This window comes from Myripristis murdjan, chromosome 17 (assembly GCF_902150065.1).
Source record: "Myripristis murdjan chromosome 17, fMyrMur1.1, whole genome shotgun sequence".
NCBI lineage: Eukaryota > Metazoa > Chordata > Actinopteri > Holocentriformes > Holocentridae > Myripristis > Myripristis murdjan.
Window position 1 is genome coordinate 18,000,489 of NC_043996.1, and position 24,197 is coordinate 18,024,685.

Below are 24,197 nucleotides of genomic sequence, written 5' to 3' on the forward strand. Positions count from 1 at the left end.
ATTGCTGGTGGAACCCTTATGAATCAAAGTGACAGAGCTTGGTAACTGATGGTGTGTTTTTGGGTATACAACCATCTGTAAAATGGGGGGTGGGGGATGGTGGTGGTGGGGTTGCTCATTTCATTGTACACAAAAGCATGAATTAACTTGTATCAGAGAGATACAAACAGGAGCAGCCTTCTTGCCGGCTTAAAATCAGATGGCTTTCCTTTTGCCCGCTACAGTAACAACCATGACAAATCCTAAAAACATAGCAGTCATGTATGCATAAACATGTTTTCTATTAACCAGAGGCATCCCAGTGTAATGCACAGCTGTTCACATGCTGTTCTCCACATGACCACCAGCAGGTGTGATGGAAAATAAAATGAGACTAGGGAGGCTGAGAAGCAATGGCTTGCCACATCTGGATACGTCCTTCCCTGGGGGGATCCTTCTCTCCTCCAGTTCTGTGACCTTTGACTCAGGAAGTCTAATTAGCCAGCTCCCACACTTTCATGTGCAAAAGCAGGAGAAATGCAAAGCCACAAAAATGCAGATAAGGAACTCACCCTGGGCAGCCTTAACCGCTCTGAGTCAAGGTCTTCCATACTGTCATATAGTAAAGCACATGCAGTCAGCAATGTGTCTGCGCACACAGTGTGTCTCGGCTTTTCTCTCAACTTACTGCTGGAGAAAGACATTTGAATTTGGATTCCTTGGGCTGGAAATAACTTCATTTTGTTAAACCCCTCTCCCTGTTTTCTCCCCCCATCCAGCTTTTTGGACAGTGGAAGGATGATTCCAACTTAATTTTAGTTTTTTGTTCATTCCAACCTTTTAATGTTCTTTGCTAAGTTGGATCAGGATGCTTATATTAGGCTATAAACTTTCCATTTTAAGACACTCCGTTCAGTGTTTCATATTTGTATGTACATTTGGGAAGCAGAGGAGGCTATGTTACCTCTGCTGTCTACTTGTAAACAAAGCAAGTGAAATGTCTCTGGTTCACAAAGTATTTTATTTCTACTTCTTCCTCTGCAAGCTAACTTGGGATACACCTGTCATCAATCACAATCCATTGAACACAATGTATACAATCCAAAGCAAGATGCTTCCACTAGCTATAGTCCGTAATATGAAATGGAAACAAATGCGTAACTTTCCACAATTATGCCATCAACATGCAAATATCTTGCAACATGATAAAAACACCTGAAATCGTGATGAAAGAGCAAGGTAATGCGAGTGTCTTTGAGCAAGACACAAATTTCCTACCAGCTCCAGGGCTGCAATTAACGCTGCACTCTAACCTCTCTATGGCAGAGGGCAAGGAAAATGAAGATTTCCCAATATGAATTAATAATAGCACATTCTTATTACTTTGTCATAGCTCTATCACCACCAGAGTAGGCAAGGCATTGTACATCCTAAGGTTAAAGATCCTGTCATGTCCTTTCTACTGCCCTCATAAATATCAAAATGGCTAGTATGGTTGATCTCTCCGATAGTAATTTCCTGCTCTACTGTACTTAAACTCTTACTGACTAGTTAATCATAATTGTCTTTAGGAATTCAAAGAATGTAATTCTAAGCAGACAGTTTGAACAGGTTTTCAGAAATGCGTGCAATGAAATGTACCCCTGCTGTGATAGAGTAATAGAATCATAATAGAAAATGAACAGAGAGATGAAACCAGAGCATGTGGGAATCTCCAGAGACGGGATATGAGGCAATAATGGCACTCCATTGATTGACATTTCACTGTTGTTTTTAATCATAATAATGTGTTTTCAAGTTAGGCATGGAAATTACCTCCTGATTGTATAATGACAGCTCAGCAGCTGTCAAGTTATTGTGTAGATGATAACATCTTTATTGTTTTCCATCATTGTGTGTTGACAGAAGCTCGACTTGCTATGGAAAAAAGTTGCATTCTGGGAGTGCTGATGCCATTCACTGTCATTCAAATTCATGGTTGCATTTTGTGTCACTCAGCATCCTGCTGTGATATCACACACACGTCAAAGTGACTTTACGGCCTTTAAGGTCAGTAGTTTTGAATCCATATTTAAAAAGGCAATATTTTTCAGTCATAACCTGATAAAAAGCATTACCGTACTGAGCATTGTTACATGAACCAAACTTTTGCTTCTGTATATTTACAACACCAAAACAGATTCAAATTGTAGTATTGTAAAGTCCACCAGCCCAATGCTAATGACTGGTGTCTGATCAAGGCCTGTGTTCCAATATATCAAAAAGTCCACTTCTCCTGTGAGTGCAAACTGTGTTTAAAAATGCTCAAAATTTGCATATTACCTTTGCAGACAGCCAATTACAGAGATACAGTATTTGTTGTTCTTTTCCATTCTGTGGTCTATTTTTTTTTAAACTATCAGCCAAGGTGAGAATGCATATTCATGACTGGGCTCTGTGCAGCCCATTAGTGGTGTGTGTAGGTGGACTCGGGCTTATAAACAAGCAGTGCCATTAAAGAGAAGTATGAATGCCCCTGACTCAGTGCTCCAGTACCTGGACTCTCCTCACAGTCAGTAATTACGAAGAGAGTCTTGATTAGAATGCTGCAGGAAAATGAAACAGTTCCTCTACGCGCTGTAAAGAGCAAGCACCCATATGCATCTTGACCTTATTTGAATAGAATTAAGGGTAAATTAAACTGCTTTAAATTTACACTCAAGTAGTTTTCTATTTAAAAGTGTATGGTATCACATCAGAAGATAACATTCTTTCCTTTTATCTCCCCAGTCACAAAGACTGCATAATGTCCCAGAAAAGCTCTGAAGCTTGACTGTGACATCCTTAAACATTTGTCATTTGTCAGTTTTTTTTTCTTTTTTCTTTTTTCTTTTTTTTTTTGTAATCTGAAAAACTTCTCTCCAATTCCTGTTTGACCTTCATGTTTGGGATCATTAACCAAGACACTTGAAGCTCCTTTTAATCGACAATGGTACATAACGGATAAAATATTGACAATACTAAGGACTATTGGCTCATTAAGGACCTGGCCTTCCTAATAAGCCTGAAAGAGTTCAATGCAATATTAATGGTATAGGATTTCTCACAGCCACCATTTCCACAGACCCAAAGAGCCAGCCAGCGAGGACCCCTAATTATTGATGGGCCAAATTACAAGAAAGACTTCATTACATCTTCTAGTGAATGAGGAATTCATGATAGCTTGCTGAGTACGCCGCATGCTAATCACAAACCGTAATAAAGATTTTAAAGTCTATTTAATATGTGTATCATCTATTTCTACATCATCTACTCCCACTACTAGCTTAAGAGTGGCTGTTTAAGACAGTTTCCTTATGTTTGCTTTCCAGAGTGAAATGTTACAGAGAGTATGGCAATTACTGAGAAAGTTAATTGAATAAGTGAGGATTTTTCATGGTTCTTTCCTCACATTATTTAAACCCCAAGGCACTGATTGCTGTTGAAAATGAAACAGGAATATTGGTCCATGCATTAATTTTATCTCTGACTTTAGAGGTGAAAAAACACTCTTACTTTAACGCTATCCACAAATAGCAATGAGTGAGGGCTCTGCATTAGTGGCATATTGAAAATTACATCATTATTTGTATAAGACATGTATACTCAGAATGTTTCTTTTCTTTTTCTTTTTTTTTAAATTTTCAAGTAAATAGCAAGGTCCAGGTCCCACTTTAATTTCATAAGTGGTAATCCTTCCTTTTACAATCACCCTAAGGATAAGGTGTTGCACAGTCATGTAAATTCATGGCAAGTAGAGTTAATTACCACTTAATCACAACTGTAACAACACTGTAAACACTTTAAAATCATAACTGAATCATTTAAAATGAGTAACACTGGCTACACTAAGCTACTTATACCTATCAAGACAAGGAACAATCTCTGTGATTTATTTCATCTGGAGCCTAAGATTAAATATGAACTTTGCAGGAATTGAGGCAAAATTTTCTTACATATTATCTTTTTTTTTTTTTTTTTTTTTTTTTTCACGCAGTAATTGTTAATGGTCCCACTGACTTGGAAAGGGCCTTTTAAATTTACTGTGGAAACTGTGAAAATGTTTTTTATGTAAGTTGTGAAAATCTAATTAATAATGGCTTTAGACAAACTGTTACAAACTGTTGCTCTAGTTCCATTGTGCATATTCATGAATATCTGGTATATTCTTAGGAATGAATAAGTTTGGTATTCTCAAAGTCATCTCTGCTGAATGGATCAGTGCATTACTAAAAATATACACAACTGTTTCACTAAGACTGCTTCATATGCTGAAGCTACTGTACTTGGCTCAGACTGGCTGTATACTGTAACCCAGTGCTTAAAGTATATCTCACATAGCCCCAAGTCATACTGTACATTGCATTATGCTTATTTGTCTTTGATGTCTCCCATGCATTTCTTGGCTGTCCAATGTGAAATTTGCTTGCAATCGACTGCATCCATTATCAACAGTTCACAGTTAGACACTCGGAATGGACCGATATTGTTGTTTTCTGTGGGGAGACATGCTTGTTTAGCCGTCTTAATTAAAAAAGCTTGACAGCAGTGCACAAACACTCTTAGAGAGCTCTCAGTAATCAATTTTTAAAACAAATTTAACTCTGCACTTAATGATGACTTGTCAGAGAAATATGGCAGGTGTGGACAGGACTCGACTAATCAGAGAAGAAAATGAAATACAAGAGAAGAGGAATTCAAACAAAGGCAGAAATGAAGAGGGGAGAACAGACGAAATGGATTGAGTGAGAGTTCTCCCATTGACAATTGTATTTAACTTGTTGCTGTCCGCCTACACTGACAGAAAAAAAAAAATCCCCCTCCCCTACTTTTCCCTGTACTCCTTTCCTTTGTGTGATATCTGAAAGATGGTCTGTGATCACACTAGAGGGACTATCTATGGCGGTGCCACACACATCTGTCTCTCATTAAAATCTGAAGCACGAGTGTGAATACACTGACCTTCACATGTGTGATTGTATTAGTGTCTTTGTTAGCACAGCACCCTGTTATTTATCTGCTTTTATGAATGTCTGTCTCTCCCTCCCTCTCACTGCCTCTCAGTTTCACCATACATCAGTCCTTTGTGATGGCTTTTATTCTTGCTCACTGCTCCCACCTTGAATTCTGAATCTTTTGCATAGATACGACACAGCATCCTCAGTCTCGTCTTCTCATCTCTCTTTCTGCTCCTTTCTATTCAAGTGCAGTGAATGGTGAGAAAAATGCTCCAGGACAATTAGACAAGGCCACATGATGCTGTAATAGCTGGATCCACTCCCCCGCAGTGACACGGACATTGATGTACCCTATAAAACAAGCAATTGTATCTACAGGGGCTTGAGACACATGCATGTGCACATACACATACAACTATACACACACACCACAGCCACATGTCTGCATTTGATGGATATGCCTTCCTTGTGACTGTTATGATATGAAATATTATGATAAGTGAGAAATTCACATGGAGCCAACCTGAACAACACAAATTACCATCAATATGCTGCTGTTACCTCACCAGGATGTCTCATTATGGCAGCTCCAAGAAAGGCCAATAGTAGCCAGGTTATCAATGGCAAAACCAACAATTCTGACAGCAGTTGTGGGTGAGGGTGACCTAGAATGCTGGGGCAGCTTATAGGGAGCTGCAGGTGTCATCAAGTAACACACAAGTGGGTGGCTGTCTTTAAAAGATGGGACATCACGCTGGCTCACTTTGTGCATAGTTGCCACCACTTCTCCACACTTCTCTTTTTCTTTTTGCTCCTCTGTTACTGTCATTTCTTTGCAGTCGTTTCCTCCCTAACATCAGCCTGTTATTTCGTCACAATTTCCTTTCCAAATTTTTCACTAGTGTGAATAGAGAGAAAAAAAAAAACTGTTTTCATTCACATTTAAGAAAAGACTGCCACTCTTTTCCTCCTGGTTACAACATGAGGACATTTTTCAACTGGGCATCAATGCGTGTTCTTTTTCAGCCTGCAGTATCAAGCTATCCTCCTGTGGCCTGTGTATTATTAGCTGGCTATATCTAGTGTACAATATTTGATCCTTCATCAGCTCTCTGTCTTTGTCAAGCCAAACCCTGGAAGGTGTTCTGCACAAGCTTAAAGCTGAGCTCACACATAATGACGAGCATATAGTGATGTTATATATCCACAAAGCCAAAGAGCCTTTGAGGTGCACTCTGTAAAGACATTCATCATTGTCTCCTGCAGAGCATCCTATCCTATTCCCCCAAGAAATCCCCAAAACATTCATGCATGTTGTATGTACATGCATCCTCACACCCCAACACTCACATACACATGCTTACACACAGCAAAATGTGGATGTATGCACACAGAAAAGCACATACACACATATATATGTCAAGAAATTATGCAGCAGACACACTCAGAAAAAAAAAATGCTTATCACACAAACACACAAGTGCACCATATGCAACATGTGCTTCACTCGCTGTCTCTCTCCTCCTAAGAGGAAGACAATAAAGCGATTACAACTGATAGTGCATCTAAAACGGCAGCTGAGCAGCCAACTAACAAAGCGTCACCCTCTGGCAAATTGACTGATGAAAAATGGCCTGTTCTGCATCATAAGCGTTATTAAATCGCTGAGGACCTTGATGTATTTCTTTGTTTGTTGAGATCTGTCTGTGTTTTATCAGTCAGTCTCACTGGAAGCTGCATGTAGCAGGTGGTCAAGCACAAGTGTGTACATTAAGAGAACACTCAGAGCTGTCAGGACTTGGAACACAATCCTCTTCTCTCTCCTCAGAGAGAATTACACCTAGGCCTCAGCGCTCGCTGCTGAATTTCCTGTGTCTCCTCTTGTAAGGCGAGATTTACATGACAGCAAGTGGGATTTTAATGCACAATACTGTCATCAGGGGAGCCATTTACAACTGGGACTTCAGGCAGAGTATATACAAGCGGTCAGAACTGCTGCAAAAGTGCAAGCGTGGCATCTGAGAAAAGAGATCATATTTTGTGTTTTGTGTGCGTGCAATATCAGGTTCTTGTAATCAAATGAGCAAACTCAAAGCTTAGCATCTCAGTATATCTCTGAGGCTTTTTGTCCTTTCCCCTACATGTTATCGATACAAATAAATGCAGTTCTCTGTTCTTTAATACAGTTATGCAAGGGACTGTACTTTGTTGTATGCTTTAACTTTCTCATTTTTGATGTATTTACTCTGGTATAGTTTAGTATAACAACAGTATAGTTTGTTCCTTATTATGACAGCATAGGTGATATAGCTCAATGGCTGAATATATTACCAAATGTCCTCTCATTGTGCCGTTCTTAAACAGAAATGGCATGTTTCATTTGTAGAAGTGCCAAAGGTATTAAAAACAGGTATTTGGTAGCTTGTCAGGATGATGGCCAGTGAGCCCTTTGAAGCTGGGACTTAATGACAATGGCTGACAATGGAACCATTTCAGAGAGATTTCAATTATACATTATTCTGCAGTGGAAGCAAACCTGCTTGAACGACATATTGAGAACTCCACCTGGCAGTAAAATGAGAAACCCAGCACAATTTGCATTCCTTGGCAGGGCTGTTAACTTGTCATCAGTGGTGCTTGACAATTGAATGAAAATAAACATCTACAACCTGCACTCTGTGGAGTTAAAATCCAATTAAAGTTAGGAGTCTGAAGAGGTTTTGAAACGCCCATTGTTGCCTTGTATTTTTTTTTCTCTTCTTTTATTTATTTATTATTTATTTTGTTGTTTTTTCTTCGCATCACAGTATGATTCCTAGTTAATTTATAATTCTTTTTCACTTTGCATTCCTGTTTACAGATACCAGGTAGAGATGGGCTCATCAAAACACTGTTATGTGGCTGACAAAGTGAAGGTGCTGAAATAAACCCAGTTGGAATTGTATTTTAGTGGCTGAAATAATTTTTGTTATCAGTTTGTCAGAAAGGACTACTGCAGCCAGCACTGTCTGCAATTATGTCCATATATGCTACTTTTGAAGCTGTTCCCTTGTATTTTAACATGCATGGCATAGCTGACATGTTATGCTTGAGAGGGGGCAAAGGTTGTTATCTCAAAAAATCCTAGATGCAAAGTTTTCATGGGAGAAATTTACATGGAAACACAAAAGGGAAAAAGGAACATCTGTTGACTTCTTTTATCCAGAATTTTTGCATGCAAAAAGGCAATGATAAAAAAGCTAGGGTGACCAATTTGCTTGGATTTTTTTTTTTTTTTTTTTTTTTTTTTTTTGTATCTTGAAGTCTAAACATGAAAAGGCTGGTTGTGCTGAGATAGCAGAGGTCCTGTAGAGAGAGCCAAGGACACAGACATCCGGATGGTCAGCTCGCTGTTCCACACTCCAGGCAAACTCCTCCAACTTTTTGATGCCACACTGGGCCTCTTTCAAGTCACCTGGGGATACACTCTCAAAAGAGATTGAGCTGACGATAAGCAGTTTTTCTCTGCAGATCTGTAGAGCCCCATGATGCACACTTGAGCTGCAATGATAATAATAATATTCTCTCAAGTCGAGCCGTTCAGACAAACAGATGATATGAGAGGCTAACGTGTGGTCATTTTAGACAAAGGGTCTGACAATAGTGGATGGATGATGGAATGAATGGATGGATGGATGGATGGATGGATGGGATGGAATGGATGAATGGATGGATGATGGATGGATGGATGGATGGATGGATGGAATGGATCTATGATGGTTGGTTAGAAGCATGGAAGGGTGAGCATATGGATGCATGGATGGATGGATGGATGGAGGCACTGATGGATGAGCAGATGGATGCATGGATGGATGGACAATAAAACTATCATTTAGTACACGCATTGCCACAAATGAAGTAACATTTCCAAACTCTTCCAAAAATATCAAGGAAACTCATTAAAAAAAACAAAAAACAAACAATCGTGAAATAATGTACAGCCTCATTCAGAGTTGCTGTGTACAGCCCATTTACTCTGGAAAACTACTGATACAGAAGTAAACAACACATTTTTATTCACAAACATACCTCTGTAGAGGCATGCAGACATGAGTCCCTGCCCCCCGCTGTGGAGCTGCGTAACTCAGATGTATGCTACAAACACTCTCAGAAGTTCTCTGTGATCTATACATAGCAGTAAAGCAAACGGCAAAGGCTAACTTTGATGGAAAAAAGTCACAAACAAAAATGCACACATGCACATAACAACTTGTTGAGAAAGTAAAGTTAGACTGGAGATAAATGTCACTAAATGTCATAAATGTCACAAAAAAATAGGCTCATGAAAAGCTGTGTAAACCAACAGGATGCATGTGTATGTGCATGCTTGTGGTGGTTTTTGTTTGTTTGTTTTCGTCTTTTTGCATTATTCATTTCTTGTTCAAAATCATAAGCAGCTGATTGGTGCACATGTGAAAAAGTTTAGTGGATAGCTCATTTTCAGCCTGAGACTTATTCTCTTAGCTTTAAACATTTTGTCTATCAGCTCTGATCAAAATCCCCAGCTGAAACCCAACCATCATACAGCATGTCGATTTCATGCTTTTTGGTATTGCTCACACACTTCTTTGTTTACCTCGCTAAATGCCAGTCTTCAACAACCTTCATGTGATATTGGAAGAAATAGAAGAATGGGATTTAGTTGCTTCAGCTTGCAAGCATTAATGTGGTTAACTTATTGGAACACCTATATCCAAAATCATGTCTCTGTATCTCAAATCTTAAATCTTAAATGAGTCATAAACAAACTGCAACTTATTTTTACCACTAGAGGGTTGAAGTCATGTTCGTTCATTCATTTATTAATTTATTTTACAATCGGCAGTTCCTATTTACAAAAAAAATCAGTATGGGAAGATTCTAACTGATAATTATAGCTTCGTTAAAATATGATCTAAATAACACCACAAAATAAGCCATGGCTTCCTGGAAAATTGGGTGTAGGCAGGTCTTATTGCAGTGTTATGTGCAATGTTGTGTTGAAATGGACATGATTTGGGTGGTTTTGAACTGGTTTTGGACTGCATTGGAGAGTGATGCCGCCTGCAGTCTGACAGCAAAGTTGCCCAAGAGTTAAAGTGCCAATAGTAGGCCATGGGCCGAGTCCCTCTATCTGCTTTAGTTTTTAATTTCGTATTTCCCCATCAAGGGTCTAGCTAATTTTACAGTATTGTGTAGATTAATTGTTTATAAAACACACAATAAAATGTTTTGAACGCAAAAGTTGGACATTTTTAATAAAACGTAGAAAGAAGTTCACGAAACCGATCTAAAATGTTAACCAATCAAAGCTCGCCTAACTTTACCGTGAAATTCACTTGGCCAATCACGTTCGTCATACCAGAGGAAACCGGAAATCCTACGACTGGCACTGTTGTAAACAAGAAGAGAACCGAAGGTAAGATAATGTGATGATTGTTTAACATATTCTTATAAAAATGGACGCAGACTAGAGAATGAGCCGTGTTGATGATAGCACACATATAATACTAAGCATCCATAGTTTATCATTATAACGTTAGTGAAATGTTAGAACGACATGCAAACGACATCAGACAACATGCCGGAAAGTTGGGCTGTACTACGAAGCAGGTTTAGTGGGTTAGCGAGGTATGTTGAGTCTAAAGCCAGGCTTTCCTGTATCACGAAGGTGGCTCTCTTTTAACCCGGCTAGATCGCCATGGTAACTTATGCTTAACTCATAACTGGTCCCGACCAGGTTATGAGCTAAGTTTAACCCCGGCTCTAAAAGCGGCGCTATGTCACCCAGGTGAAATCACAAAGTAATTTTTGTCCGGTGATTGGTGACGCATATGCACAATGCAGGTATACTATTAGTGGTGCACAGACTTCACGTTTGTTAGAAATAGTCCGCTAGCCTGATAGTGAACACAAAGCCTGGGGATGTTGAGCCTCCTTCGTAGTACAGCCCCCAGAAGCTCATAATTTAGCGATAATTTTTGGGTTGAGTTATAGTTGGTTATTTTTTCTAATTCTCTCTTAAATGTTTTAGGCTTAAGGTAACAGTTAATGTAGATTGTTGGGCCAGTTGGGTTTGAATCTTGGATGCTGTGACGTCGCTGACATCGTCTGGCGGTGGTTCTCTAAACATGGTAATGTTTTTTTATTATTATTATTTTATTTTTTAAGTGTTTTTATTCTAACACAGTATTGACTTAAATAAATCTACCGAGCCCTCTAATGAATATTTGAACAGAACATCTTAGATTAATATGGTATAAAACTAATTAGTTATGATTATTCTTTAGTGACTATAGATGTCTGTGTGTTTCAGGCTATGGAGTGTAAGGTGAGAGGAGCAGGCGCTGACATATGGATCTGGGAATTTATAATGGTGGATGAAGAGAAGTGGACTGTGTCAAAGGAGCTGACATTAGTGGCCTGGAGAGCACCATAGTCTTTTTTCCAGAGGGTGGCCAAGTTCTTGCTCTGCAGTTTTATTTATATTAAATGTTGCAATTGCTTTTTCTGTGATTGGACTGAAGAGGTTAACCCATGGTGTCAAACTGGTGCCATGGAGGGCCGAGAGGCTGCAGGTTTCCATTCCAACCGAAAGCTACAGCAGGTGATTTCACTGATCACCCAACCTCCAAGCAGAGAGAGGGGACTAATCAGTGAAGTCACCTGGTGGAGTTTTCGGTTGGAATGAAAACCTGCAGCCTCTCAGCCCTCCATGGCACCAGTTTGACACCTCTGACCCATTTCTTCATGTGTTCCGTCATCCTGTTTGGTCTGTGGTGTAATACTATGTGATAATATACTTTGAATATAGCACTCTAACGTTTTATTTCATCATAAATACTGGCTAATATGCTTTGCACTGTTGAAATTGATGTATTTTGCACTGGTTATGTCCAGCTTTTTAGTAAAAATCTTGATATAGTGTTAACTATATGCATTAAACCTTTTTATATTTTATACAAACCTTCATCTTCTTTGGCTGCTTTTTCTTTGGATATATTGATTGACTGACTGATAGTTTTATTAGCTTGTGATGAAAAACAGTTAATAACAGTAAAGCTTAAACAGTAAGTCATGCAACTTCTTTACATCAGAGTCCAAGGTAATCAATTCATCGTGATTTAGAGACATACAGTTGTTCTATGCTAAGCAATAAAATACATCGCTTATGCATGCATACTTTTAACTTTAATGTGGTGTAGCGTATAGATGAGACACAAACAGTATGAATGCCAATGTACATTTTATTTGAGCAATCATTTGAAATCGTAGGTAAAAGACACTCATATGATAAACCTACCCAGGTAACAACTGTGCTGTTGGAGTGAAAAGACGAGAATGCATGTCAACGTTATTACGTGGATGAATTATTGACATTAACCCCAACCCTTGACGGAAATAGCGTGAATTTTCGGTAATAATTGGCAACACAAAAGTAGCCCTACAATGTTAGGAATTAATTATTTAGTAGCCTATATTATACCTTTAGCGAGTTTGTGGGGAAAAAATATATATATTATACTTATTTTAAGTCATTTAAGAGCCGTCATTTTAGCCTTGTAGATTGTAAACTTCCTGGTTGTCAAGGAGACCCTGTTAGTAGCCCGGTACATTTGCCTGCTTAAAATGGTAAAGTTTAGATTGTTCGCGTTCGTTAATGTCCACGAGTCAAAGTGTAAACATTTGTTTACAGTGCTTGTAAGAATTTTATCTGTATAATGTGAAAAAATATTGTAGGGCGGGGAGTGGAGAAATACGAAATTCACAATTCCAGCCCTCGGCCCACGGCCTATAGATGAAAAGTTGATCTGAGTCGATTAGCATGATGACGGCTGAAATTAAACAGAATAACCAGCCCTAACAGCCAGCCCTTCTCACAACTACCACGTCAGCTGTAACGGCCATTATTCTCCTTTTTATTGTTTAATTTGTCAGTCAACACATTCCCTCTTTCCAAGAGAGCATATAAAAGGAAAATCGAAACATCCACAGATTCACCGAAAGCTCTGAAAAAGGGGGGCTTTATTGTGTATTTGTCTCTTTTAAGTGTGTTTATTGGCATTTTGAATGAGAGGGAAAATGTCAAATGGTAAGAATTGAAGGTGATTGCAAAAAAAAAGAAAAGAAAAGAAAAAAGAAAGAAAGAGTCAAGGTGCCAAGGTCTGGAATGAACAATTTTTCTCACTCAAGCCTACAGACAGTGGCAAAGCACAGTTACAACTACAGCGCTAAATGTTGATACGTTACTCGTTGCAGAAAAACAGATTTATTTTGAACTGATACATTTCCTGCCACTATAAGTGGGGTATCTGAAGAGTGACACATCCAAACCGAGGGACAGAACCACATACAGGAGGATCAAAAAAGTGAATTAAATTTCTCAAAGGCATCTGACCGAAGGCACCTGCTTTTAATTTAAAAGCAGATATCAAGCAGCGTAAAACTAAAGACTAAAGACCAACTTATACTGTGTTGAAACGCTGCAAAAATTCTAATCATCACTTAAGATGCAACCATCTGTTCCACAAACCTTCCTCTGGAACATGATAATGTCAATAGATAATTAAGCCCAAGACCACCCATCACATCAGCACATTATTCCTAAGGATTGACTGCCTACTTAACCAACCCTCCTAGCACTCACTGTCTGCAGATCCCCACCATTTTTCCTCCCAGCATCAAACAGCACTGTCCTCAAAACTTAATACTATATTATTAAGATAAATTACCTATAAGGTACTCATATTAACCAGCTGTTTCCGCACAGTCTTGCACAGCGCACAACTCTATGCCCTTCAGAGCATGACTTGGTTAACCACAGGTATACAGGTTATCTGATTTTGTCTGACAGCTCATTTTTTATTTCATGTGTATACACAGATGCTACCAATAAGATCTTTTTTATATAGAAATAATACAAGTTCAAATCACACAAATTTCTGAATTGATTTAAATTCATACACAGATATTTAAAAATAAATCGAATGTTGTTAATGCAATGATTCATAAACAGTGTTTTTGGTCAGTCTGCATGTAAATATGGTTAGGGTGGTCAGATGGTCAGTTGTGATTTCATAATGTCATGCATAGATTATTACAAGATTGGAATATTTATTGCCATGTGAATAGAGCAGCCTGCTCTCTCCTCCATTTCATTTCTGTTCATTCTGGATGATCAATGCACTATTAAACCTTTTTAGATGCTGTTTTTATTAAGAAGGCCACTATAGTAATCCACCTAGTCTCTCTCTACAACATGAATTTGAAACATGAATCATAGAGTGGATGTACCAGAGGTTTTCACAAAGACGGGGAGACAGCAAACTATTATATTGAATAAAAAGTAAGTGAAGTGACTGGCCTACTGAAATGTCTCCTGAATAATGTTTTGCAAATGTACTTGTGTGTTTATTAGACAGGATCAAAATGAGCAACAGATGATATTCAGAGCTCATCTGTTCAATGGTACTCTACACACACATACCCACACACACACACACACACACACACACACACAAGAATGCACATACCCACTTATGCAAGCATACGGACTCCAGCAAAGACACACAGATAAAGACACTGTTGAAGAACACACACAGACACTCACAAACACACATCAGTATGCATCCACATACACGCGAGCCCACACAAATACGTAAGATAAGTCTCCGTCTCACTCACACTCTCTCACACACACACACACACACATACACACACACACACACACACACACAAAGCCATACACCTGCTGTTATCATCCAAGTGTCCATTATGTGTTATAGGATGTGCATGAGTATCATCCATCTTTCGCTGTCCTATCTGGCTAGGATGTGCAGACACACATATCTCTCTCATCCAGGTTACAGATGCAAGAGATCTATTTAGCTCAGCCATGCTATTATCTCTTGTTTCTTTCCTCTCCCCTCTTTCATGCACCCTGGATTTATTTTCTTCCCGTATTCTGTTTGTTTTCTCCTGTTTCTCTTTTCCCCTCTAGTGTTCTGTTGCTGCAACTCCCCATTCTTTAATATTTTCATCCATACTGCACGATATTATCTCCCTCCGTCTGTGCCTTTCAGACAGGTCATTTAATTAATTATCTTCACCTCTTCTCTTCTCGTCTCTTCTCTTCTCTTCTCTTCTCTTCTCTTCTCTTCTCTTCTCTTCTCTCGACCTGCCATCTTATCTCCTACACTGTTCTCCCATGTCTTCGCAGCTCCTTTTTCCCTCCCACCATCTTCTCTTTTATCCTGTGCTCTTCCGTCCTTGCCTCTCCTGTTCTCTGGTTTCCACTCCATTCCTCTAGTTTTTCGTTCCTAGCCCTCTTCTCCTCCTCCTCCTCTGAGACTGTTAGTAGCTTATTTTGTTCTAGGAAATCCAGTCAGCCTGGCCCATCTGCATGATTATGCACAGCACCACTGATTGGTTCCAGGGAAATCATTCCACTGGAACATGGTGTCCTGGATTGAAATAGCCCACAGAGTAACAAAATAACTCACATTCCTCTCCAGTTTCAAAGTAGCAAACTTTATATCCTTTCATTCCAAGTCTGATCAGACACCCAAGTCAGTCCTTAAGTGATACGATTAACATTTTCCCTGTATAATGGATTTAACGTAATTGACAACTCTATCCCTTTATTGTAAGGCCTGCTGCTTCAGGGATCAAATCCTTCATTAAATCAGAACAGAGCTGACAAGGTAATTTGATACATCTGCAAATAGGTGACAGTTTCATTAACCGGTTCCTTCTTGCTCGACACCTGGATTATCACAATCTGTAGTCTGGGGGACTACTTGACAAACACAACTTCCAGTTTCTTCCTAGAAAATGACTGAGTTTCAATACGTGAGTGTTGCTATCTATTCCCTCAATTCCCCTTTGCTGTCTAGACAATTTCTCTAAAATAATTATGTGATTTTATTTATTATTATTATTTTTTCAATTATTCTTTTACAGACCCTTTTTGTAATTGTGTTTTGAAAAGTACAACCTACATAAAGATGATGATGAAAAATGATGATGACAATACTTGACTAGTACCACTACTGCTGAGAATATTGAATATATTTTAGTTGCTACATCAAAAATGTTCTCTCAGTTAGGGCCAATGCAACTGACATAGGTCTTTTTACATTGGGATGTTGGGATGGAAGCGTAATTGATGCATAGACATTTCATGTATGATGCTTTAATTGCTTGTTAATATGCAGAGGCACATTTCCTTGATAAGAGTCTACTGAAGATTGGTAATCAGAGTCATGGAAATGGATGATTTTGTCCAAATAAGCAGAAATGGTGCACTGCACATTGTAGAGATCCTCTTGATTTACGAATGGCAACAAGGCCACCTTTCAAAAACCTGCAGCATATCATAAGGATATATTTCTGTTTAGCTTTGATGTCACTGGCAGCACAAATATAATTTGTCAAGATATCTATTTCTGATTGGAGTGGTGGATAAGCAACCGTCGGTTAAGTTGATCTGAACTAGGAGATATTCAGGCATTCTGTTGTGGGGAACTAAAAGTCTTGGCATTTTCTTTCAAGAGAAGAACAAAGTAACTTGAGCAGAGCAGTAAACACGATACAGTATGAATCACAAGGCAAACATTTTTATTGTGTGTGTGTGTGTGTGTGTGTGTGTGTGTGTGCGCACCTACATATGTGTGTGTGTGTGTGTGTGTGTGTGTGTGTGAGCAATCAGTGGTAATTTAATCTGGTGGCTTCTCCTCCATCACTCCCAACAGGTCATTATTTGGCCTTGAGCTAATGGGAGTGGATTATTGTCATAAACACACAGGTCTGTCTGCAATCACTGACATCTCATCCCACCCTCATTTTTCTCACTTTGGTTAATGACCGGTGCCCACATGTATATACGGGCTGACAAATGAACACACATGAGCAAGGGCATTCTGGTACGTGTTCCCTCTGTGTGTGTGTGTGTGTGTGTGTGTCTCTCACTCTCTCTTTTTCTTACTCTCTTGTTCTGTGTGTTTCTTTAAGACATGCAGACATAAAAAAAAAACGGTATTAGAATACTGAAATTGCATTCAATTAATTGAAATAAAATCAGTATATAGAGGCCCCAAATTTATGTATTTCTTTATTTATTTAGTTAGTTACTCATTCAACATTTACAAGATCTGTGGGTATTTGGATTAATATTATGCATGGGGGTTGCATTCTTTTTCTTTGCTTTAATAAATAAATGAAATATATTCTGAAAAAATAATTGTGTGTGTGTATGTGTGTGTGTGTGTGTGTGTGTGTGTGTGTGTGTGTGTGTGTGTGTTCATTATTATTTATGGCATTGCAGTTGTGATATATGGCATACTGATAAACATGCCAGAGTGTTTTCCTACTTGTGGCTATGATTGTGCTGATTCCATTGGCATGCAGCACCTTTATACTGCAGCAAATATAAAGTGAAGGTTGCAAAAATTGCAGTTACTGTGTTTCATAGGATTCAAAGATTAGAGAGGTTCAAGAGGATTTTTGGACATTTAACAAAGGACAATCTGTGCCGCATAGTCAGGCTTCCCATGGTAAGCAGAATTTTGTTAGCCATTTGGGCCTTTTTTTTTTTTTTTTTTTTTTTTTTTTTTTTTTTTTTTATAGGCTTGCAGTCTGAAAGCCTTTAACAACAAGTTTCTAAAGATGAATAAAGCAGTCAGATATCTGGACCTCTGATAGGTACAGCTAAAGGTGGACACATGGTCAGGTTGAAATAAAAGTTACACACACACACACACACACACACACACACACACACACACACACACAACTATGCCATGTTTTGGCTGGGTTTTATGATTCTGATTGCAGCTAATTGGTTGTTCTCCAATAAATCCCTGCCCACCCCACCACCAATATCATGACACACACACGCACACACATACACACATACACACACCCAAACACACATTCCACCATCTATGCTCCCGTCTGCCACGTGACGTGTTTGGTCTGCCTCGGAGGAAAATCTCCTATCTGAGCGGCCTGGGTCTGGGGTCGCAGATTGCCAAAGGTTGCTTCCTCAAAGGACCTGACCCAGTGAGGCAGCAGCTTATCTGTTGCCTGATAGAGGAGCCTGCAGCATGTAGACACAATTAAGACAAGCTTCATACACACACAGAAAGCTACACGCGTACACACGCACGTAAAAACTCATCCATGCACATAAATATTCAAGCACTTTCATTTTGGCACGAACTCATAACGTGTCTACATTCTGGCACACGTGCACCCTCATACACACATATGGCCACGCATCCACATGCGTGCACACACACTCACACACACTGCCTTAGGACTCTGTTGGCTCTCTTATCCTCTACATTACCCAGTCAGGGGTAGCCTTGGATCGCCCGTTTGATGTCCAACACTCGGCAAGATTAAAAACAATCAACAACAATAACAACAGCAGCCGCAACAACAGCTCCAGCATATGGCCATTAAATCTAAAAAGCGTTCATGCATCAAAAGGAAAACTAGATTTCTATCATTATTATCAACACTGTGTGGCTGCTTCGGGGGCTCATTTTAGTAAATATCATTCCCATAGACAACAGATTGGGCCAAGAGATGGGTTGAGAGGGGAATAAACAAATATGCTAATGGGATGACAAAAAACACAATGCAAAGAGAATACATACTGTTCCATGCGCAGATAAACAAACATAAACATAGAACCAAACTAGTGCTAATGGTTTTCAATGTTGCAGAACAAAACAAAGATAAGGTTGAGTTCAAGCCAGGGAGAACTGTCAAATTTAATCTACACCCAGCATGTCCCGTTTGCCAAATTGTGTGTAATATAGAGCTCCATAGATGCATGAGATTAAAGCTGGCCACTCTGACTGTATTGGAGGGCAGGTTCCCCCCTGCTGCACAATGCAGCCTATTATATTTTATGAGTCTTGGATCAGACTGCCTACCTTTTGGTTTCCATTTCATGTGATATTAAACCTCTTGTGTTTTCTGGCCAATGAGGCGCACAGAAATCTGACCTAACCCCGGCCACTATTCCCACAGGTCAAAATGAGAAACACTACACTATTCCGCAGGTAAAGCAAGCTGATCCTATTGAGGGAGTGCAGCGTGGAATGTTTTCAGTCCAGCCTGCAGTGGCATGAACTGACCATTATGCAGTGCATCTGTGTTAAGGGCTGAATAATGCTGCCCTTAATAACAAGATGGCCTCCACTGCTGTCAAAACACAAGCTCAACCGTGCTTCTCGCTGGCTGCCATCCATCTATAACATCTGACATTGCCCTTTTCATATATGGTCAAGATGCAGGCTCACGTCTCCCTGGTGTAATAAGTGATGTGTCAGAGGTCAACGTTTGAGTTACGATTATGGTGACCAAAGGGGAGTAAAGAGAAGGATAGGGTATAGGGAGTGAGGCATGTCATCCCCCCCTCAGCTGTCAGAGGTGATCTCAGGAGAGCAGGCCCCCACTGACTGACAGGTGTTAGTAATGACTCAAGTTCAGAGGTCAAGGGTCACTGTAAGCAAGCCGGTGCAGCTGAATGCAGCCTCCCATGGTCCCAATATCTGCCTAAGGCTTTCAGCAGGGATTTCATCAGATTTCACACAGATTATTCACTGCTAAAATCCCCATCTCAGCAAGTCATCGAGTCTCATATTCAGCCTCAAAATCTTTTTTTTTTTTTTTTTCAAGCGAGTTGAAAAAAAGATGATGAGATAATTTTCAATACAGTTTCACTTTCACATTTCAATATTTCTTCTGGGGAAAAGAATATTATTGCAACAAGGCGTAATAAGGAAGATCAGCCCACTAGTGTCAAGAAAATGAGACTCGACTCAAGAAAATTTTGGAAACAAGGATTATCTCATCACACTGGCAGATTCTCTCAGATTTTTTTTTAAGAGAAACAGCATGCACTGTTCATCATTTAAGGAATGCTGTGTACATATGAAGGAATAAAAATATGCCAGTGAATGAAAATCTTCAATTAATATCAACAGATTTTCTAACTGAAGAAGCAAAGTGTATTTTTTTTTATTTGCAATATTTGCCATCTTTATCTGCTGTGATTGTTCTTTTTTGCAGCTACTGCTTCAGCTAATGACTGTGAGTGTATATGGATTCCCTTAATTAAAAAAAAAAAAGAATAAAAAACTCATTAATTTATCATCTGAATTGACTTTTGAGGTGCATTTCATGAATGTGAGAGTAATGCTTTTCATTAACCTCTCTGTGTTACCTTTTTTCAGCTTGCGAGTGTCACCCTGAGAAATCGTGATTCTTGGAAACAGGATGGAAGAGGAGACGGGTGGATGGAGGAGGGGGTGGCGTTCGTTCACCACGGCACCTCGCATTCCAGAGAGTGAGAGATCAGCCTGGAGGCCCTCGGCAGCTGACAGCAGCTGCTTTTCCCAAGCGTTATGAGGATGGTGGTGGTGGTAGTGGTGGAGATGGTAAGTGGAGAGAACAGAAGAAAAGAAAGCAGGAATGGGGAGGAGATGGAGATGTCTGGAGGGACTTAGTTATCATTTGGCATTCCTCTTTTCCTTTTATCACTCTGGATAATGCCCCACATGTGGGTTTAGAGGGAGTAGGAACTATCAGGGGGATGGGGTGGGCGTTGCAGCGAAGAGGGATCTTATGCTAGGTAGATGCAATTTTGAATTGTATTAAAGTATCTGAAGCCAACACCCTCCTACCCCCCTCCCCACCCTCATTCCTCCGAGCGCTGTCAGCTTAGACTTGTGACAAAAACACGGCATCACTGGCGTCTGATATGGAACAAAGCTTTCACCTCTGACGAGTACTGCACAAAAGGGTTTGCGAAGAATTAAAATCTATAATAATGGATAAGGAGAGAAATGAGGCACATTTGAAGCCACATTAAATTCTCACGAGCTGTCTGGTTAATTGTCAAGTTGGCAGCTATTCTACAACCCTGAATTTTCAAGCACAGAGATTGGTAGGTAGATTATTGGCCAAGGTGAGAGCCCCAATTCTACGACAATAGCTTTTACCCATTCATTTATTTTATTCTGTCAGCATACCTTCCATTTCCTTGGCATAAAGAAGGTGAAAGGGCTCTGTGACAGTATCAGATAGGCATCGACTAGACTAAGAGAGGACATTCGGATGGCTGCCTGTCTATAGCAATTACGCAAACCAAGACTGTGTGTCTGTGTTTTGGCTGTTAGTGTGCGCTAAGGCTGTTGTGTCTCTCTCCACTGTCTTTAACAACCGATCGACTCTCCCCTGAGAGCCACTTAGTCTGTCCTCCATCCAGCCTCTTGAGTTACAGCTCACCCACACATGCTCCCGTAAGAGGAGCCACCATCTGGGCACTGCACACACACACACACACACACACACACACACACACACACACACCAACATGCACAATTGCATGCCAACAGACATATGTAAATACTCACAAATGGGAACATACTACATGTGCATACACAAACTCAAATGGACAGTGTACTGTAGCAGGGCCTACTTATAGCACTCTCTTGACCTTAAAGGTTGGAGAGAATTTCCCAGGGATCAAAGTTGGGCCTGCATCCCTGAGATCAGAGTCATTTTTTCTTGCTAACTCTCCACTGTAATCACAGCATTTGGCAGACTGTAGTGTTCGTTAACTGGAGTGGGTGAAATGACAGGGACATTTTCCAGCATCCACCTGCAGTTTCTCTCCTTTCGCCTCACAAATGCTTTTGGTGGTCTGTAGTGAGTTGTTGGGTGATTGCCACCTGCCTATGTTGAAACAATCATCAAACAGAGGATGTGTTTTGTGATCATAGAATAACTGAGAGGCATTGTAGAGCAATGGCACTGCAACAAAAAAAGAATGCAAATGCTTATCCAATTTTATTGAATTTTTTGTGCAGTCTTTTGTAATCAGTAACAATTGCATAATAATAATAAAAAAGAGTGATAATATACCAATAATTAATATAGTTCTAGTTTTAGTACAAGTGGTGATTTTTGGTTTGTGCATTACAGTAATTAAATATACTCAAAGTAGTCTTTGACAACTTGTTATAGCACCAGGTCCTCATACTGTTTACATATTATTTTCTCCCAGCACTCCATGAGCAAAGAGGGCGACATTCTGAATGTAAACGAAATCAAGTGTCTCTGTGGAAGACTACACTGAGTACCTTTTGAGTAAAATTATTTGTATACATTATGTATGAGTTTAAAAATATAGTATATTTTAAAAAAATGTAGTTGCAGTGAGAATTGATAAAATGCAAAGTCTCTGTTTCCATCACCTGACATTTTGACATTGGGACAGAGCAACTCCAAAAAATTGAATTTTAATCCAATGAGAACATTTTCTCACAAAAGTGACAATAATTTAAAAAAGTACATCTATTTTTATTCTAATAATAGATCCGGGCACAAGAAGAACATGCGGTGTTGCAGACCCTTCTGCATTTACTCATTAATGTTCGTAAAAGCCACAGATGTTTGGTGATGCAGGGGTATACTTAAGGGAAGGATAAGAAGGAGAAAAGCATAAAAGATATTTGCAAAGCCCTCTTTAGAAATTGTTTGACAGTTTCATCATTCAGCTGTGTGATATGTCGCCCCTTTGCTCATGACGTGCCGGAGGAACCTGTTATGCCAGTGTACACTATAGCTAGCACCAGTCGTGGTTACAAGCTGTGGCTACAAAGTGGTCACAAGCTACACTGGGCACCTTTAACTGAAACAGATGTGTGTTTATCGGGTGTTTTACAAGGACTCGCCCAATCAGAACAGAGGACTGAAACCTATCCATTTTATAAGTGCTTTTTTATCCTCAGGACCTCATCCTGTATGCCCACATTGGTGAGTTGTAAAACAAGGAGTGTTGTATATTCCCCATGGAGCACCTCAACAACCAGTTCACAATGCCACATAAAGTATGACTGTGCAGTGCATCCCTCTTCACCACATATGAATACCACTATACCAGCTGAAGTGCGTCTATGGAATGTGGCTCTCCATTCTATGAGCATCTGTTAAGACCTCAGGTGCTGGTTAAGTGCAGTAATTACTGCCATTAACCAGTGTTTGCCTACTCACATAATTCTGCTTCACATACATCACCGTGCAGTGCTTGGCCATGGAAACAAACTCTGAACAGCCTCTGTGAGCGTGTAGCGTGTGGAGAAATATAGCTTTATTTTTTGCTAATCTGATCTACATATTGTTGAGTTGTGGAACATTTTAATCAGTCACCATCACTGGGTACAATACAGGTCGCTATAACAACAGGGGTAAAGGTAGACATAGGTGTCCTCCTTGACACAAGAGGCTGGAGGCAAACTTGGAGGGAATTTACATATCATTTTCATCTAGGTGCCCTCAGTAGAGAGAAGCCAGCGTTGTCTGTTATGCTCTGCTCGCTTGCATCACCCTCACAGGGCAGTCAAGTTAAGGGCATTGTACAGATAATCAAGGGATATTCTACACTGGCAGGGTGCTGGGTAAAGAAAAGATACGGTTTACCTTTTGCACTTACCCAAGGCAAAGACAAATCAAGGCCTTTCTATAATAGAAAGATGTAGCAGGGATTCCACTTCCATTTTGAGGGTTAGATGTGATAAAACACAGTGACATGTCTCTTCACACATCAGGGATGAAGACAAAGAGAGAAAAGGCTTTTAGCTGCTGACATGGCATGCTGTGTGCACAGTTATAGCCAGGAACACAGAGTGATGGCAGAGGATCGGATGTGCTTTGGTAGCCAAGGTTCTGAGTTCTGAAGTTGATATTGGAGAGATGGGAGCAGCGAGTGGGAAGTGTGTGACCTTCATTGCTCACTGGTATCCGTTCTTCCTCCTCCACCGCCCGCTCCCTCTTTTCTGCGAGCTATGGAGCAAAGAAGCCCTTTTGTGTGAACTCTCTAATTAGGCAGACCTTGACGTGAGGCTCTCACCCATTGTTCCTCTGCATTTTGGTGGGAAAATATTTCATTGATTTTCGCAACGATCGAAGGCGGGTGGAGCTGAGAGGGGCTCTATGTGGGATTAGACTCTGCGGGGGGTTTCTGGGATGCATGGGGAGGTGTGAGTGTGCATGTGTGTGTGTAGGGGGGACTGATGTCCCTCCCAGTAACCCCCCCCGCTCCCCCACCCACCCAACCCCTCCCTCCTTTAGCCTCAAAAAGAGCCAATTAAGGCTCCTGATCCTGGAGCCATCATAACTCACCTCTTCCTCTTGCTCTCACAG

At 40.0% G+C, this 24,197-nt stretch overlaps 1 long non-coding RNA gene across 1 annotated transcript; it reads left to right on the forward strand.

Moving 5' to 3' along the window:
• Nucleotides 1-10,147: 10,147 nt before the first annotated feature.
• Nucleotides 10,148-11,430, forward strand: LOC115375586 (uncharacterized). Its single transcript, XR_003929725.1, has 3 exons — nucleotides 10,148-10,392; nucleotides 11,008-11,107; nucleotides 11,290-11,430. It is a non-coding gene; the product is annotated as an uncharacterized LOC115375586 (long non-coding RNA).
• Nucleotides 11,431-24,197: the final 12,767 nt, after the last annotated feature.